A 21,054-nucleotide genomic window follows, 5' to 3' on the forward strand; every position below is an offset into this window, starting at 1 on the left:
TTAGCCTTGTAATACAATACTCGGACATTTTTCTCACTAAGTATTCATAATACTTTACAAGTACTTACCACATACTCCTTTCAAGTGTGTACAGTCGTGACTCGGTAACTAGATTCTGTCACACGGATATAGATAGGGTGGAATGCTGATTTCGCATTTAATAAGTATGTATTTATCCTAATAATATTGCGAAATGCGAAAGTTTGTGAGTATGTATGTCAATATGGATGTTTGTTACTCTTTTACGACTTCCGTGGGAAATAGATGGAGTGATCTAATTCTTTTTTGTACTGGTGCCGGGAACCACACGGCATGTTAGTCCAACTTAAAAATTGGTTTTCTTTGTTTAAGTTTGCCCCATCCCTCTAAAGGGGCAATGCATAGATATATTTTTTTTGATTTGTGAAATTGTCAATGGTCCATATAATTTTATTGTTCAGTTATCCAAGTAGGACTATGCGGAGAAAAAAATCTAAGTTAAATATAAAGAAACGCCTGATGAAAATTTCAAAGCAATGTTAAATGCGCAAGTACTTTGTAGTAAGTCATGAATAGTTGAATTTGGGACGATATATAAAAATATATTGATTGAATGATATTTAAAGTCGAAATAAAACACATTTTTCATTACATACATACACATGTGTGTATTGTCACGTTTATATCCCTTGCGGGATAGACAGAGCCAACAGTCTTGAAAACACTGAAGGGCCACGTTCAGCTATATGGCTTAATGATGCAATTGAGATTCAAATAGAGACAGGTTGCTAAACCATCGCCTACAAGAAAAATCTAGCACAAGTTTATTAGCCTTTTCCCTTAGTCGCCTTTTACTACATTCACCGGAAAGACATTGAGAGTGCCGGGAATCACACGTCATTTTTTACTCTTTGTTTTAAAATAGTAAATAATTATTAGGTAAAAATAAATAAAAATAAAATATTCTTCATTGCAGTAATCTTGTATTAGTAAGTAAGTAAGTAAGTATTAGTACTAAGTAATTAACAAATAACTACGAGTACTAAGTATTTTTAAAATACTTTGTATTTTTTGCAACACATCCAGTAAATTTTGCGCTTGTAATAAGTGACTCGAGATTATGCAGTTAAGCAAACCAGTCAACCAAGTAGGTACCTAATTTATGTAAAAATTAAAAAGCTGTAAACTTTAAGATGGATTTTTAAACAAGAAACGAAGATTATCCTTAGTAAGTGCAGTATAAATCTGGTCTTTATTCCAAGTTAAATGTTGCCATATATATGACCATAAGTAACTGCCATTTAACTTATTATTGGTACCAGCAGGTAGTTAATAATGAATATATATATAGTCACGTCTATATGTGTGCGGGGTAGACAATGGCTTTGTTTACCCCATTGTGACACTTCATATCACTTAGTAATCGCCATATCTTTTGGTTTCACAACATTGGTTGACGTCAAATAAATTACATACTTAAAATAATAACTAAGTTTACTTCCGTTTCAAAAGCGTCAGTGCAGAAGAAGCGGTAACAAATTGCACTGCAGCATTTTTTCAACAACGTCAACTTCACAACTATCCAAACATAGAATAGAAATGTGAACGAGAAAATACATTGTTCAGATTAATTGACTTATATGAAATTTTTATAATATTTTTTTTATGGATTGGCAATTTTAAATAGGTTTATGAGACAGAGTGTACTAAGTTTTGATTAAGGTTCAAATCTAATTACAATTCTTGAAGAGGTTTCTGTGCCAAGCTCAAGCCAGATGTTTCTATCATTATATCAACCTTTTACGGGGTCAGAGCAAAAGTCTCGAAAAGACTGAGAGGCCTCGTGACTCTGCCTTGCCTATCTCATAAGTAAAAAAGAGAAGTAAAAAAAACGTGCGTTGGCCGGGAATCGAACCCGGATCAACTGTTTGGAAGGCAACTATGCTCACCATTACACCACCAACGCATGTGTTATATAGTGCTAACTTTGGAATTGGTTTTTAAACGTATGTACTTACCTACATATATCAACTTTTATACACTTTTGCCCGCGACTTCGAACGCGTGGAAGAGTCTATCATTGTTCTTCTACGTTATATGCTACATAAGGTGTTATCATAATTGTATTTTTGTATAAAAATGTGTATTTTCATGTGTATTGTCACATAATATATGAATTTTGGTTTTATCAAAGTTACTCCATACCAATATTATAAATGTGAAATACTTTTGTACGTATTCCATGATCTGGCTCTGCCTACCCAGCAAGGGATATAGATGTGATTATATGAATGAATGAAAAATAAATGTCAAAGTGTCTTTGTATGTCCGAAACAAAATGGTTTGATACAAATAAATACATTTTTAATAATCTATAAATATAATCTATACATATAATAAAACAGTAAAAGTATTGTAAAATATACATTTAGTATTTTTGACTGAAATGGATAGAGGGACACGTAGAATGAATAAAAGAAAAAAAAAAAGTTTGTATTTTTTGTCTGTATGTATGATCACGCTTATCTCTGAAAGTACTGAACCGATTTACATAAAGCTTTCACCAATTGTTTTGTTTTAACTCAGAAAAACATTTAAAGTTTGTTTCATCAAAATCGGTTCAATAAAAAAAGTTATCGACATTTGAATGAACTCAAAGCATGAGTTTGCCTGCAAATAAGTTAGAAATTTAAAATTCAAAGTCGTTTATTATTGTACGACAGGATTATACCTATAACATACTCGTATAAATATAAGTGAAAATCAGTTTGATAATATCCTAATTTTGCCGCACATAACATGCGTAATTCGCACGTAAAAAGATTTTTGGTTTGTTAGTCTACTTTGTTGGTCAAAAATAATTTAGATACTAAGGTCACATATTTCAATTAATATTTCATATGATTAGTATATTGATTATTTCACATTATTTTAGATTCAACTCGAAATTTACGCGGACGACGTCGCGGACAACTACAACTAGTTCTTAATAATTTTTTAAAACAATTTTTATAATTTTTAATATAATTATTTTTTATTAAATTAAATAAAAATTAAATTTCGCGAAAATTCGTAAAAGGTTATTCATTACATCACTACTTAATGAAAATCGAGGGATTTTTTATTTGTGAGACAAACTGATGTATGTTTGTATGTAAGATTTGCAAATGTTGTACAAAGATGCATGGGTTTTCCGACGATGTAAGTGTGTGTGTGTGTGTGTAAACAAGTGAGCGTTTCTCAGTAACAAGGTTACCACATAACTTTGTTCGGACCACTTGTACAAATATTATAAGATTATATTGAGACTTCCTTATAGAAATTTGAATAAAATAATCAGCATGTTGATTAAAGCGATCATGTGCAGATATTCCAAGGGATATAAGCCTATCCCTTAGTCGCCTTTATTGACATCCATGGGAAAGAAATGGAGTGGTCCTATTATATTTTTTATTGGTGCAAACCACACGGCACTAATAGAAAAAAGCTAGCAATAACACTTATATCTAAATCAGAAAAGTCGGTTATCACTCATACTAATATACGTAACTCAGCACACAGTCATTGGTCCGGCTGCGGTACGATTTGAACCTGTGTCACCGTAACCCTAGTTAACCGTTCGATCATCGAGTTCATCGGCCGACTTGTACCATGGACCGTTTGCCACAAAAAGAAACAAGTGCCGTGTGGTTTCCGGCAGTGCCGTGTGGTTCCCGGCAGTGCCGTGTGGTTCCCGGCAGTGCCGTGTGGTTCCCGGCAGTGCCGTGTGGTTCCCGGCAGTGCCGTGTGGTTCCCGGCAGTGCCGTGTGGTTCCCGGCAGTGCCGTGTGGTTCCCGGCAGTGCCGTGTGGTTCCCGGTAGTGCCGTGTGGTTCCCGGCAGTGCCGTGTGGTTCCCGGTACATATAAAAAAAGAATAGGACCACTCCATCTCGCTCCCATGGATGTCGTAAAAGGCGACTAAGGGATAGGCTTATAAACTTGGGATTCATCTTTTAGGCGATGGGCTTTCACTATTTCAATCTCAATTCTATCATTAAGCCAAACAGCTGAACGTGGCCTATCAGTCTTTTCAAGACTGTTGGCTCTGTCAATCCCGCAAGGGATATAGACGTGATTGTATGTATGTATGTAAAAGAAACACCAAGTTGTGCAGGGTCAACTTCTCAACAAACGTGCATCAATACGAGTATCATAAGTGACGGCACTCGACCTCGTATCGCGAATTTTGCGTCGGGCGAGACAATTGGATAACAGTCCACCACACGCATTTAAAAAAATATAAATGTAAGTAGATAGCCAAGTTAAGGAGATTTGACGCAACTCACGAATTTAATTTACAAAATTTTTAAAAAGTATTACAGATAGCGGCCCGCCCCGGCTTCGCACGGGTGGATATATTTTTGTGTTTTATATTTTGAAATAAATTTATTTCAAAACAAAATTTATGCCTATGTCACTTTTGAAGGTCTATTCTATATCTGTGCCAAATTTTATCAAAATCGGACCAGTAGTTTTTGAGTTTATTCCACACAAACATACAAAAATACAAATCTTTCCTCTTTATTATTAGTGTGGATATATTGAGGTATTTTTTTTCTTCAAAAAATGAAGGTTTTTCGCAAATCCCGCGGTAGCTTGATTTTTTTACGGGGATGAAGGTAGCCTATGCCCTTCTCCAGACCCTTAATTGTCATTTTCCTCCTGGCTTAAGTCGAGGTTACATCCCCATCTTTCTAGAAATTGAGCCTTGATTGAGCGAGTCACATTTTTACACGAATGCCATCTGATCTCCGCAACCTTTACAGGGGAAGGTAACCCATATTGAATCATGGTTGCACATTCAGTAGTCTGAATGTGCAGTGCAAACAAGACCATCGGTTAGAAATCTTGGTAAAAATTTTAATAAAAAAATATACTTATTTAACATAACATAACATAACATAAAATCACGCCTCTTTCCCGGAGGAGTAGGCAGAGAGTACGTCTTTCCACTTGCCACGATCTCTGCATACTTCCTTCGCTTCATCCACATTCATAACTCGGCGGTTTCGGGTACCTACTCTTGACCTGACCCTTTACCAGGACGTCCTTAATTTAATCAAGATTTATATATAAGATATATATATGTGGGAATGAAAGTAAAACAGTGCGGAATTATATTGTAAATCTTCTTATTTTATTGGACTTCTTAAAAACACATCTTATAACGTCTTACATCGTACCACATACTCACTATTCTATCTCTTAATGTTACCAACGTAAAAATAAGTAAGAGGTCAGCTAACAAAAAGGATTTAAATAAAAACAAAAAACAAAACTTCTCCCACATATATATATATATATAAAAATATACTTGACTTGGCCATTATAACACACGTTCGTATGAAAAGTGAAATTGCACTTGACATAAAAACTATGAAATAATTCGGCCTACATGGTCGTAAGATGATCCAGCATGTTCTCTCAAGGGTTCCTGTGTTATGATTGATTGTTGACATTGTTTAGTGATACGGATTTCTTTAAGTCACGTGTCTAGAATGTCATACATACATATACCTAATCACGTCTATATCCCTTGCCGGGTAGACAGAGCGAACATCTTGATAATACTGATAGGTCACGTTCAGCTGTTTGGCTTATACAGTATTGAGATTTATATAAAGTGACAGGTTGCTTGCCAGTCGCCTAAAAGAATAAGAAAGAACAATAAGAATCCCAAGTTTGTAAGCCTATCCCTTAGTCGCCTTTTACGACATCCATGGGAAAGAGATGGAGTGGTCCTATTGTTTTTTGTATTGGTGCCGGGAACCAAATGGTATTTTTAAAAAACACGGCATTAATTGTATTATAAACATAATGAAATTACTGTCTGAGAAACATTTATATTGTTAATCGCAATCTAGTCAAGCTAAAAATAGCGGAACGTGGCCTTACGGTATTTTCAGGGCTGTTGGCAGTTGACTCTGTCTACCCCGCAGAGATAGACGTTACTGTATGTATATAAAATCTAGTCAATAACCTTATTATTTTAACAAAAATTAAAGTTTATGTTAAACTTGTGTTGACACGATTACAAAACTTATAAAAAAAAATACTCTACCAAATTCTAACATGCAAAACTAATCTTAATGTTTTACGATACAAAGTTAGTTTTTCGAAATCTTAAACCCTTTTAAAGTATCTTGGTTCCGTACCACTGACTCCTGTGTGAAGAAGGGTTCCTCAGAGAATTCTCAGGAAGTGAGTGCTTATATTTTTATATCAAGAACATTAGAAGCAGCGAAGCATACGGTACACCTGCTTGTATTGTCTTGCATATTTTGAACTCCCTCGAAAAAAGAAAGGTTCGCAATTTATGTTGGGAGTTTTAAACTAGACTCGAACTTAATTTAAGGCTATCAATATCTGTGTAATAGGACCCTACGTATAAGTATCTATAATACATACATATGGTCACGTCTATATCCCTTGCGGGGTGGACAGAGCCAACAGTGAGTTCAGCTATTTGGCTTAATGATAGAATTGAGATTCAAATAGTAACAGGTTGCAAACCCATCGCCTAATTATGTTAATTATATTAATTTGAATTTTCTGTATTTTTACATGCCATAGACGATGGGCTAGCAACCTGTCACTGTTTGACTCTCAATTCTATCATTAAGCCAAATAGCTGAACGCGGAGGATCAGTCTTTTCAAGACTGTTGGCTATGTCTTCCCCACGAGGGATATAGACGTGACGATATGTATATGTATGTATGTTATAGAATTAATTTATTCTATAAGTTTAGATCACTTTTCTTCACAGACAGAAATAAGGTGAGATCCAAGTATCCTGTCACACATTATCTTTTTTATGTATTTGACAGATTGATAAGCCTTATCACTAGTATTAGCCCAAGTTGCTTCCCGCTTCTGTCCCTTTATCTGTTTGTATGCTTATATCTTTAAAACTTCACAACGTAGTATTTTTAATAGGTGATTCAAGAGGAAGGCTTAAATGTATATACGTGCGGAGCCAGGGCGGGTCGCTAGTTAAATTATTTTTCTTTCTTTTTTTCCTAAACCGGAGAGCTTGCATAATGTAGATGAAGCGAAAGAATTCTACAGGGATCGTGGTAAGTGGAAAGACGCAGTCACTGCCTACACCTTCGGGAAAGAGGCGTGATTTTACGTATACATATATGTTTATCACATAAATTGCGTATTTTTAAAATGAGACGCTACGTTATCACCGTCTGCGTTAGTTTAAAAGCGAGATTTAACTCCAAAACTAGTCTAAGATAAATACGTCAGTCACAAAATAAATAATTCAGATAATCCCGACGTTACTTCAAAGGACATCACGGGATGAGGAATGTTAAAAGGGACTCTTGAAATGAAGGATAGTGTCAGATAACGGTTGATAAGGCTAGCGAGGGCGCAGTATAGGGGCTAGTTCTCATAAAGATTTACTTAATATACATACACACATACGTATACGTGATTATATGTATGTATGTATGTATACATACATATCATACGTCTATATCGCTTGCGGGGTATATACAGCCACTAGTCTTGAAAATACTGATATGCCACGTTCCAACCACACTGCATATGTACCTATTCTGAATTCCGAACGTGGCCTTTCAGTCTTTTGAAGATTGTTGGCTCTGTCTACCTCGCGAGGGATATAGACGTGACTTTATATATATATATATGTAGTTGCTATAAAATTATTCTAATGAACTGATTCAATTCAAACTATTATTTTTAACTCGTGCTCTTAGACTATTCATGACAGTATTGTATGTGCGAGTACTAATTAGGAGTAATCACGTTAACGACGAGCGAAGCCGGGGACAAACAGTAGTGATGAGACTGTCACGAACACAGAACACTGAACTGTTGCCCTCTATTTGCTCTGTGGCAGTGATGTAGGGCACTATTTCAATATGAAAAGGTGAAGAGTGACGAACTAAATAGTTTTTGTATGTGCCTTAGATTTGTTAATCTTTAGTACAGATAGTGCCGTGTGGTTCTCTGCACCAATACAAAAAAGAATAGGACCACTTTATCTCTTTCTCATGGATGCCGTAAAAGGCGACTAAGGGATAAGCTTATATACTTGCGATTCTTATTTTAGGCGATTGGCTAGCTACCTGTCGCTATTTGAGTTTCAATTCTATCATTAAGCCAAACAGCTGAACGTGGCCTATCAGTCTTTTCAGTAGGGGAGAGCGGGGCTGGTGTTAACAGGGGTAAGAATTAACAAGCTTATTCCTGCCAAACGTAAAGTGTTAAAAATATGAGACTCGGTTTAGAAATACTATATACGCAGCCGAACGTGTCCAGGCTTGTCAGTTGCCGGCCAGCCATCGCATGTAATAGTTGTGAGTAGTGACCTCGGATTGACAGGTAAGAGAACTTTTCTTGTGTTGCAATAAATTGATTTAAGACTTATTTATTCCCTAAATTGATTTAAAGTTTATACTAAATCAAACTGTAATTTATTGACAGTGAAACTATATTATTTGTTTGTAATTATTTTGACTAGATTATTTGCTGTAATTGGTTAAGTAAAAAAAGTAGCCTTGGGGCTAAAATTAACAAATTGAGTGGGGTAAGTATTAACATGTTAAGTATTGAGTATTAACATGTTAATACTTACCCCGTATGTAGGTATACATATAGTATTAACTAAGTGTTTTTTTACAATAGTATTTTTTTTTGTAGAATGAGAAACAAGGAAGAGCACAAGGGGGTCTACATTTCAAGAAGTATTTGAGTTAGCAGCTAAAGAAGTTCTGGAAAAAAATAGAAAGTATATAGACTAATGATTGTTGAGTACTTATAGTTAATTGAAAAGATTATGTTGTTGCTGTTGAAGAAGATATTATTTTATATACCTTATTAGGACTCTATAAGACTGTTAACAGTAAAAAGTTTATTTAATTTTTATACATTAAGTTTAAATTGTTATGTGTGTCAATATTATATAGGCTTAAAAATCATTTGACTGTGAGAATGATTGTTAATTAGTGTAGATTTAAAACAATATACTATATTCTTTCAGTTTCTATTATAAAAAGAACTGATTTATTTAATCTTAAGTACAATAAAACATTTTTATTAATATAAAATACATTTTATTTATGTATTTTAATAGAATTATAGTCTGTGTTAATTATTGCCCCTTGCGTTAATACTTACCCCAGCTCTGTTAATATTTGCCCCAGATACGGGGTATGTCTTAACAAACGACTTTTTTGGTTTTGATTAGTCTGTTTCTAAAAGTACTTACCTAGCTGATAGTTTTTGTTACTAATATCATAGCCAGATAATCAAAGCATGTTATAAACAAAAAACAAAACAAAAATGTTAATTACTATTGAAAATATAAACCATAATGCAAAATTTGTTAGTACCAGCCCCGCTCTCCCCTACTGTTGGCTCTGGCTACCCCGCAAGGGATATAGACGTGTATGTATGTATTTTAAGAGCTGTACTACAACATTTGTTTTATTGGCGTAAATAAATAATTAAGAATATATCTTCACGAATGATATAATTACTAGTCACATGGTCAATCATTCATTCATTCATTCAACTTCTTTTTGGGAATTCCCACGGACGCGGAGCCACGTGCAAAAGCTAGGTAACAACCGACTAAGTCGGCGGCAAGTTAAAAGGATAGCAAATAAAGTTGGTATATTGCCAATTGCATTTTTATTTGAAACAGATGAGTTTTGACAAAACAATTGCTGGTTTTTTTGTTTACGTCAGGTAAGTACAGGTAGTGTAATCTATTATTGCATTGAATTTTGTAAAAAGAGAACCGCCTTCAAAGGTTGTCCTCCTTTTTGAAGTCTGTTTAAATTCTAAAACCATCTCCTAAGATTCCTACCTAGGGGCCAAAATTTAAATAACAATATTTTTAACTCTGTAATTTTGAATAGTTTTTTTTTTATTATTTACTAATTAATATTAGTTGTATTTTTATGAAATAAACAGACTCATTTCTTCTAAGTGTAACAAACATTTTACTTACAGGTCAAATTGAGAACCATCTTTTTTAAGGCGGTTAAAAGTATCAATTATAATCCCTTTGAAGTTGGGCTACTTAAGGGCGTCGATAGCCTAAAATACTGTTAAATAAGACCAAGTCTTGTTCTTCTGATTACTTCTTCCCCCTGGCTTTAGTCCCGGTTGCATCCTCACCACTCTGAAAAGGAGCCCGGGGTATGCCTTTGACCATGGATCCTGGATTGGGTGAGTCAGGTTTTTATTTTTTTAAACAGTCTTGTTTATACAAATCTCTATGGTAATTATTAAATTACCAGGAGGATAATGACAGACGATTGTTATACCAAATTGACTTCGACAGTCACTAAAATCATTAGTGATTAGGTTAATGAGATAATTATAAAAAAAGAAATAACAAAATAACATGTTTATATAGGAAAAACAAACACTTAGTAAACAGCTGTGGTAAACAAATCAGGTAATTTTCTAATGATGTTTACTATAGTTCCTAGCACTAATAGGAAAAAGAATAGGGCCAAATTAAAATTTAAAACTTTATTGTAAAACATAGGTAAGTAGTACAGATCTGTTACATGTCTTTATAGTATCACTGCTACTGCATATGTTTCCCATGGATGTCAAAAAGGCGACTAAGGGATAGACTTAATAACTTGGGATTCTTCTTTTAAGCGATGGGCTAGCAACCTGTCACTATTTGAATCTCAATTCTATCATTAAACCAAACAGCTGAACGTGGCCTATCTTTTCAAGACTGGCTCTGTCTACCCCGCAAGGGATATAGACGTGAAAATATGAATGTATGTACAAGAAACCCTTTGAAACATTCTATGCCAAGGAACTTGATACTAATTTATAGAATCCAATACCAATGAATTTCTCACTACACCCACGCTGCGTCATATGACGGTAGTAGCCGTCCATTAATAGTTTATTCCTGATCCTATCCTAACGTTCTAGATTCCCAGTAGATTTATGTTTAACTGGGTTTTGTTCATAGCTTCCGTTAATTTCTATATCCGAGGTAATTCCCACTTAGTGTGCCTCTAGACGATGGACTAAAATAGGACCGATTGAATGTCTTCAAAAAGCGAGATGTTGAGAGTACTGTAATCGTCGAATATGCATGAAAAGAGTAATGAGTGTGGAGGAAGCAGGTGAGGTCTGTAAGGATTTTAGCAAGTGGAAAGACATAGTTTCTACCTATAGTATGTATGTAGGCGATAGAGTAAGACCATATGCCTCTAAACCCAGCGGTTTGGCAAGTGCGTTGAATTGTCATTCAATCAGTGAGTCAGTCTGTGTTCTATTTTATATATAAAAAGATAGATAGATAGATAAAACTCTTTATTGCACCATAAGAGTAAAACATATAAAGCAGCACAAAACAGATAGAGATGGTAAACAAAGGCGCACTTATAGCTAATGCAATCTCTTCCAGTCAACCTTTGGGTGGAAGGAGACCAAACAGGAGAATATAGACTTCCTGGTTCAATCCCATCGTCCTAGATCCCTTTTAGGTTTATTAACTTTGTCTGGGTTTGTCTGTCTGCGTGTCGCTTTGAAAGCGATTGCCAAAACTCTTCTCTTACATTGGATGCCGACCTCATATTAATATTTTGTATGCCAAATTGGTTTGATAATATTTTCGAGCGTCGATTTATATATTATGTCGTAAAAGGCGACTAACGGATAGGCTTATAAATTTGGGATTCCACTTGTAGGCGATGGCGATTTCTTCGCTCCTAATAGTTGCAGCGTGATTTTATATAGCCTAAAGCCTTCCTCGATAAATGGTCTATTCAACATAAAAAGAATTGTTCAATTCAAACCAGTAGTTCCTGAGATTAGCGCGTTCAAACAAACAAACAAACTCTTCAGCTTTATAATATATATTACTCTTTATAATATATTATAGATAAACAATAAGTATAAAAATAACAAAAAATATTTAATAATCCTTGATTAATTAAACTTGATTAAAAAAACAGTTCATATGAAAATTAAGTCTGCGGCTTGGCATATAACAAAAGTGTTTTAAAAGCAATTGTGTTAAGAGCGGCTCACAGTAGAATTATACCAATTACATGCTATTATTCAGTACCGATTTTTTTCTATTCATGACCCAACAATGAATGACAAGTATGATCAAATCAAACTTTAAAAAGAGGGTAACGTTTCTGTTAATGTTACAGCAAAATCTGTTTTGACATGATGTAAATTAGATGGTTTTTACAATGTTCATAATGATGTTTGAAATGCAGTAAGCATAATAAGTATTGAATTAAAGTGCATTCTTTACTATTTGTAATTTGCCCTTTTAGAGTTTGGACTCTAATTTTGTGAGGCAGAATTCAAAATGGCTTTGCTTGTGATTTGTTTAGTCATGATCTATTTTGTTCATAGTATTATTGAGAATTAGGGAATCGTAACATTATTAATAGAAATGTAAGTAATAGTTTTTTGTTATGATCCTAATATTAACAGACAAAATTAACGTTACCTATTAAAAATATCAGTGAGCTTTATGCTCTGACCATTATGCATTTTCATTGTATAAATTAGTGTTTATTGGTATTCTAATTTATTTTTTGGATAATAAATAAATAAACTGCAACTGCATTATGTGAATAAATATAACAACGAGACCATATGATATATCGATCCATTTTACAATCTAACAAGACAAAAATAAAATATAGAGTCATTTGTATCGGGAGTTCGTTGTAATATTAGCTGGAACAATGCCACCGGAATTGAACTTCCAAGTAAAAATAATGCGCCTAAAAACAAATGGACGACTAATCTTACACAGTTCTAAGAAGGCGACGTAAGATGTAGGAGATATGACGGAAAAAAATAACATGTGGTCTCATACAGACCATGAATCATAAAGGAACATAAACCCACAAGGACTTACGCTAACATATCGTGCAGTTGAAAACATTAATTAAAGCTATAATAAAGAGGAGTCCAACGAAAGCTCTATGCGTACAGTTTATACTCCATTCATATGAATGACAAATACATGTGTCCGACTTACACAGATAAGGGTTCATTAAATTATTGTGCTGATCTAAACTGAACTTTAATCCGTTGTGATAAGGTACAGACTTGACGGAAGCCTTTGATAATGCTGCACATGGCGTATAGTAAACAGAGAGGGCAGAACAGTCGGTTCAATTCAAACACCGGCGCGGGCGCATTCAGTCGGCATTCAGACTTGAAAGCGGTTGCTATTGAGAGCCACGCGCACGCCGATCTCGACGCACGCGCCGAACGAAATACGAAAATAAAAAATAAACCCCGGGGTTACGCAAGGGTGTGTTCTAGGACCAGTGTGAATATTTTATTTTTTTTTACAAAATAGTGATACGTGATAAGTGAATTGTGTGGTCCATTTGTGATGCTGTGTTGCATGGTGAGTGTTTGAAACACTTGAATGGCACCATTGTTGTGTTCTGTTCGTCTTTTTTTTAAACATCTTGTATCAACACTTTCATCTTTCGTTTTATGCGTCTAGTGTATGTTATAATTAAAGGAGTAACAAGAAACAGCATTAAATATTTTACGAGTTAGCTTGAAATGTTCAGTTTATAGCGCAGGATAGTAAAACATAAGTACTTGAACTTCAAAACTGTTTACATCGGTTATCGCAACGGATTTTTGCGATAGCGAAATAATCGGATTCATGATTAGTTTAACAATTTCCTAAAACTATAAAAGATTAATGAGTTTTGGGAGATTTCTACGCCTAAATATGTTGATGCTTACGTTGTTGTTATAATTTAAGATAACGTTGAGATAACTAACGGTGACCGTAATTAGCGTATCAAAACACCTTGGTGATATAATAAGTATATTTGAAAGTTTGGAAATTCAACTTGATTTATATAAAATACCTTCATTAATATTTACCGTTCTGTGGTTTATATCTGATATAACAAAGTAAATTTGTTTAATTTACCATGCCCAAGAATCTCGTAAGAAAAATGTGTTCAATTTGGATAACGAAAAGAAAGTTTGATAAAATCTTACTTGTAATTATTTTTGTCTCTTAATTAATTGACATGAGTTGATAGCCACACATGTATTACTGGACTTTGCTATAACTTAAAAGTGATTTTACATTAAATTTGTTTTCATAAAATTTTACGTATTAAGCTGTCGGAATTGCGGATAGAAATTTGTTATAAAATAAAAAAAAAATAGTAATTCAAAGGGGAAGATTATTGCACAACATACATACATCAAGTTACGCCCTTATCCCGGAGGGGTAGACAGAGACTACATCTTTACACTTGCCACGATCTCTGCATACTTCCTTCGCTTCATCCACATTCGTAACTCTCTTCATGCAAGCTCCGCGTTTTCGGTTTATTATTGCTTACAAGAAATTTCTTTTAAAAGATTTTTAAGTTGTGACATAACAACTATCTTACCATTGTTTGTTTCTTCAAGAAAATTGCCAACATCGCTGTTTTTTTTAAGATACGAAGAACTAAGTACTTATTGTCTAATCAATATAATCTTCCATGCTAATGATACTTTGAAATTCAAAGTATCACTGCCATGGAAGGAATTCAAAGTTTGAATTGCCAATTTCGCTGTTTTTCTATAGTTTTTAGATATGAAGAACTAAGTACTTTTGTCTAATCAATATAATCTTCCATTATACTTTGATTATGATAAATTGTATTATAAACGCTTTGACACATCATGTTTATTACTTCGATATCAACAAACTTAAAATTTATCAGTTATTTATCTTAATTTTATACCGTATTATTTGATATATATAGGTATCAATAAGAATTAATTGCTCTATAGTTTATTGATTTTAAATTAATTTACTTTTTATCAAAATTCTGTAAGCTTATTTAGATAAATATTTATCTTCTTTAGGTACCCTGTGAATATTAATATTTGTTTATCTAAAGTAGGAAAGTAAGTATATGTTTAGAAGTTCAGTTCAGTTCACGTCTATATTCTTTGCGGGGTAGACAGAGCCTGAGACAGTCTTGAAAAGACTGAAGGGCCACGTTCAGCTATTTAGCTTAATGATAGAATTGAGATTCAAATAGTGATAGGTTGCTAGGCCATCGCCTAAAAAAGAATCCCAAGTTTGTAAGCCTATCCCTTAGTTGCCTTTTACGACATCCATGGGAAAGAGATGGAGGGGTCGTATTCTTTTTTGTATTGGTTGCGGGAACCACACGGCTACCTGTTTAACGATCTAATTATTTCTACCTGTTTTAAGACCTCACTATTTGACTGAAACTTTCTTACAATTAGGTACCTGCGATGAAAGATCTTTTACAACTATATGAATATCCTTTTTCTTGTACATAATTTTTGCAAATATTTTGTTAACAATATCTTTTATGGTATGTACATATACAATACAGAAGCTGACTTAAAAAAAATAATATGGAGCATCCAAGCATCAACTGTAAAGATTAGTTGATTGAAGTTGTCGTTATTGAGGAAAATGCTGCAGTGCAGTATGTTACCGCTTACTGCACGTCAGTGCACAAGAAGCTTTGGAAGCGGCAGTAAACTTTGATTTAAGTAATTTATTTGACGTCAACCAATGTTGTGACACCAAAAGATTTGACAATTATTGTGTGTTGTTTAAAATGTCACTTAATTATGAATAACTTTTTTTTTTAATTTGAATTACTTTTTGCAAATATTTGGTTAACAATATCTTTATGATAAGTACAATACAGAAGCTAACCTAGTAACAATGTGGAGCGTCCAAGCGTCAACTGTAAAGATTAGTTGATTAGTGACGTCTACAAAATTGTTCTTAATTGATGGTTATACTGCCAACTATTTGAGAATTTGCCGAAGCCAATGATCTACTAAGTAGGACTATTCATTCATTCAATCATATAGTCACGTCTATATACCTTGCGGGGTAGACAGAGCCAAGAAAAAGCCGATAAGTAGGACTTGATAATTGTAATTACAATTTCATCATTAATCATTATTTGTGATTCTTTACTTTAAAATTATTAACTAGCTGTCCCGGCAAACGTTGTTTGGCCATATAAATATTTTTTAAGTAATTTCGAGTTAAAAAAATATATTTAATGTGGGACAGCCCTACTCACTAAGGGATACCCCTTAGTGAGTAGGGTTGTCCAACCTTAAAGTTTTCATCATACGATGTTGGCCGATTCTCAGACTTACTCAATATGCTCACAAAACTTCATGAGAATCGGTCAAGCCGTTCCGGAGGAGTACGGGAACGAACATTGTGACACGAGAATTTTATTTATAAGATAATTACGAATAATATACTTACTTACTACTGTCACTGACTCTTTCTTCATGCAGTTTATACTCGACATGATTCTCAGACATTTTTTTTAATCTGTCGTAATTATGCGCTTTGTCGAGTCTTATAAAGCTGTAGAGTGAGTCGAGCCACTTTTAAGGGTTCCGTACCTAACAGGTAAAATGGGACCCTATTACTGAGCCTCCGCTGTCTGTCTATCTGTCACCTGGCTGTATCTCATAAACCGTGATAGCTATAAAGCTGAACGTTTCACAAATTATGTATCCGTTGCCGCTTTAAAAACGAATAATAAAAATAATAAAAAAAAAAATATTTAGGGTCGTCCCGATACAATAAATGTGTATTTATTTTTGCTCAAATTAATGACGGTAACAGGTAGACGCTACAAACTTTGTTTGCAAAACCTTTTTTTTTTTAAATAATGGTACAGAACCCTTCGTGCGCGAGGCCGACTCGCGCCTGGCTGGTTTTTTACCCATTCGCAGAATAGGTTAGGTACGATATTTGATTTCGAATTTATTATTTCTATAATTTTCATACAACATCCAACGTTCAATTCGCAGTTTCTCACGATCTTCACATACGAGTATGTACCTATATTTATTCCTGCCAATATTTGTTCACAAATATTACCGAGGTCATTTAAAGATAACTGTGATTCTAAGAACGTGTCGCCGTTGATAAGAACTGCGGGGAAACCGCTCTGGCTAATAAATAGAGTTGTATATCATTACTTGTGGTTCCCGGCACCAATACAAAAAAATATGGGACCACTCCATCTCTTTCCCATGGATGTTGTAAAAGACGACTAAGGGATAGGCTTATAAACTTTAGATTCTTCCTATAGGCGCCACCTGTCACTATTTAAATCTTAATTATATCATTAAGACAAACAGCTGATCGTGGCCTATCAGTCTCTTCCAGATTGTTGGCTCTGTCTACCCTATCTATGTCTATGTATTACGTCATGTATATATAAAGATTCCTAGAATCAAACCTTGAAATATATTTATAGCCTTGAATGATGTAACCTGCGCAAGATCTTATGTCAATACATACTTTCAAAATATTCCGACTAGACTTCCTTAAGCAGACAGTTGGTCTGCTTATTTTGATACGCCTACGTGAAGCGGGAAATTTCGTTGTTTTTCTCTTCCCACGGGAATTACGGGAGATCATATCTTAGTGCACACTATACCACGTAAGGACCATACATACATACATACATATGGTCACGTCTATATCCCTTGCGGGGTAGACAGAGCCAACAGTCTTGAAAAGACTGAATGGCCACGTTCAGCTGTTTGGCTTTATGATAGAATTGAGATTCAAATAGTGACAGGTTGCTAGCCCTTCGCCTAAAACAAGAATCCCAAGTTTATAAGCCCATCCCTTAGTCGCTTTTACGACATCGATGGGAAATGAGATGGAGTGGTCTTATTCTTTTTTATGTTGGTGCCGGGAACCACACGGCATGTCTTGATGCACACTAAACCGCATAAGGATCATACATGCCTTTCAAATCTTAACCTGTGCGTTAATATGTTAGTTAGTCAGTCAATGTCCAGTTAATATATTCAGACTTCTATGCTTAAAAATAGAAACATTTTTATTTCAAAGGAATATCTCAAACCAGTCCAATAAACTAATTCGTTTTGTTTAGTGCAAATAGCAAGGTTGGTTTTTTATTTAGTAAACGAGCTGTGCCCACTAACTGACTTCGTCCGCGTGGAATAGTTATTTTGGACATCATTGAAGCCCTCAAGAATGAATAACCGTTTTATCACATTTTCCATTATTTCTTCGCTCCTAATAGTTGCAGCGTGATGTTATAAAGCCTAAAGCCTTCCTCGATAAATGGTCTATTCAACGCAAGACAACAAACAAACAAACTCTTTACTTTTATAATATTAGTAGATACATACATGTAATCACGTTTATATCCCTTGCGGGGTAGACAGAGCCAACAGTCTTGAAAAGACTGATAGGCCACGTTCAGCTGTTTAGCTTAATGATAGAATTGAGATTCAAATAGTGACAGGTTGCTAGCCCATCGCCTAAATATACTTTCTGTCTTATAGTGAAAATAAACTTAGTGTTTGACCGCGGGTTCTCTATCTGCGCTGGTTGAAATAGTTAATCAAGAAAAAGGCATTGTAGACTCGAGATTTTTATTTCAGGCAAAAACCTAGACCAACCTGTCGCTATTTGAATCTTAATTCTATCATTAAGCCATCATAACTAAGCTAAGTAAAACGTAGCGTTGGAATCTCATGTTTATTGGCTTTGTCTACACCGTAACGGATAAAGACGTGCATGTATGTAGTAATAAATACATACATACATATAGTCACGTCCATATCCCTTATGGAGTAGACAGAGCCAATAGTCCCGAAAAGATTAAATGGCCACGTTCAGCTGCTCGGCTTAATGATTGAATTGAGATCCAAATAGTGAAAGGTTGCTCGCCCATCGCCTAAAAAAAAGGATCGCAATTTTATAAGCCTATCCCTTAGTCGCCCTTTACGACATCCATGGGAAAGAGATGGAGTGGTCCTATTCTTTTTTGTATTGGTGCCGGGAACCACACGGCATGTAGTATGACGGTATGTAGTAATGATTGTATAATTCACCGTATGATTGAATTGAAATGAAGTAATGATGACGAAACGGTGATTGAATTTGATTGAGCCGAAATTCGGGGCGCATTTCAGTGGGTCATTTCCTCCTGATTTTGAACGTTGACTCAGACCGCATTGGCGTAGTGGCAAAGTTGACTTCGATGCCCCGGGTTCGAGCCTTGGACAATGGATGTTAAGTGATACGGAAGAAATTAAATGAATGGGTGTCTTAGGAAAATTATAAGATAATGCAAAATCGTTTAAAAATATTTTAATAAATAAATAAATATATACGGGACAAATTACACAGATTGTGTTAGCCTCGAAGTAAGTTCGAAGACTTGTGTTACGAGATACTAACTAAACTATACTATATTTTATAATAAATATTTATATAAATAAACACACAAGACCCAGGCTAATCAGAAAAAGTTCTTTTCCTCATCATGCCCTGGCCGGGATTCGAACCTAGGACCTCCTTATTAAAACCATAGGAATAAAAATAAAGAAATGGTAGGTCAGAATTATTCTTTCGCGATATACATTGGAAAGAGTTGGAGAGGTCCTATACTTCACTACATAGTATAAACCAAAGTCGCTATTTGAGTCTGTTTGTCTGTATGCTTAAATCTTTAAAATTACGCAACGGATTTTTATGCGGTTTTTTGTAACAGGTAGAGTGATTCAAGAGGAAGGTTTTTATGTATAATTTTTTCCGAATTTTGCACCCGTGCGAAGCCGGGGCGGGTCGCTAGTTTTATATAAGTGCCGGGAACCACACGGCCGCGAGGTATCAAGATAAACAACCGTAACGACTTCCGACGCTGTCGATTCAATATCTTTATTTATGAGCTGGTTTCTTATCGCAATTTGTTTAGTAATTCTAAGGCGAGAATTGATGGAGTATACTTTGTTATCGGTTTAGCATGTCGGTGCGGTATTTACTATTATTCAATACGGGTTAGGTTCCCCTGCAAAGGTCAAAAAAAAGCACGAGGTCAGATGTGTGTATCTTGGTGTAAAAATCTGACTAATCCAATACAGGATTCCATTTGAAAAGGGAGTCCCAAACTTCTCTCCGAAGAAAGAAGGTTTATGTTCTGAAAACTGATAGAATACATTATAAGGTCCGCAAACGTTCTGTAGATGATGATGACGTAGATTCGTAGGGTGCGACTAAGACCCAAATTCAAAATCCTTATTGCATTATCATAAAGTACATTAGTTGAATAACAGTTATTGCTTATGAATAGGTACAATAAGAACCATGTTGGGCATCGCAATTTTAAAATAATACTCGTAGGGAACAAAAGCAGTAACTCCGCAAGATTTGAGACTGCGACAACATTAATGCATACATAGGTACATATAATCACGTCTATATCCCTTGCGGGGTAGACAGAGCCAACAGTTTGAAAAGACTGATTGGCCACATTCATCTGTTTGGCTTAACGATAGAATACATACTTACATACATAAAATCAGAATTGAGATTCAAATAGTGACTGGTTGCTAGCCCATCGCCTAAAAAAGAATCCCCAGTTAATTATCCCTTAGTCGCCTTTTACGAAATCCATGGAAAAGAAATGTACTTACTGATCTTATTTTATTTTTTTTCTATTAGTGTCCGGAACCACACGGCGCAGCATTAATGCAAACACATAAAAATGCGGTTTGTAAACTGTGTAGTAACTGTTTTCGAAATCACGCGGCCGCACGGCTAACAACAGAAATATTTGAGAAAAGGAAAAGAAAATATAAACAACTCCAATTATGTGTGTATGAATGTTAGAAATCGAGAGGAGGCATACATACATACAATTATTGTATAAAAAGAACCGCTTCCAATCGATATCGTCCATTTTTGAAGTCGGTTAAAATTTTCCAAAACCTTGTCTTTAATGTAACGAATACTTTTCTGAAAACCGCATCTAAACCGGCTCAGCGAAACGCGATATAATCGCGGATAAACATACATAAATAACAGTTCAAACTGAGAACCACCTTTTTTCGAAGGCGGGTACAATAATTTCCACATCTTTGTATTCTTCTTAATAAGAAAAAATAATCTCAAAGGCTAGCAACCTGTCACTATTTGAATCTCAATTCTATCATTAAGCCTA

General features: G+C 34.8%; 1 protein-coding gene and 1 non-coding gene across 2 annotated transcripts in view; one reads left to right on the forward strand and one right to left on the reverse strand.

Moving 5' to 3' along the window:
• Positions 1–1,873: 1,873 nt before the first annotated feature.
• Trnag-ucc (transfer RNA glycine (anticodon UCC)) lies at positions 1,874–1,945 on the reverse strand. Its single transcript has one exon. It is a non-coding gene; the product is annotated as a tRNA-Gly (tRNA).
• Positions 1,946–13,189: 11,244 nt separating this feature from the next.
• Positions 13,190–21,054, forward strand: part of LOC106137047 (facilitated trehalose transporter Tret1-like) — an 86,795-nt gene continuing 78,930 nt past the window's right edge. The window contains exon 1 of the mRNA XM_060951833.1: positions 13,190–13,424. The gene's annotated coding sequence lies outside the window, so the exon portion shown is untranslated. The remainder of the gene's footprint in view (positions 13,425–21,054) is intronic.

Source organism: Amyelois transitella, chromosome 26, assembly GCF_032362555.1.
Source record: "Amyelois transitella isolate CPQ chromosome 26, ilAmyTran1.1, whole genome shotgun sequence".
Taxonomy (NCBI): Eukaryota; Metazoa; Arthropoda; class Insecta; order Lepidoptera; family Pyralidae; genus Amyelois; species Amyelois transitella.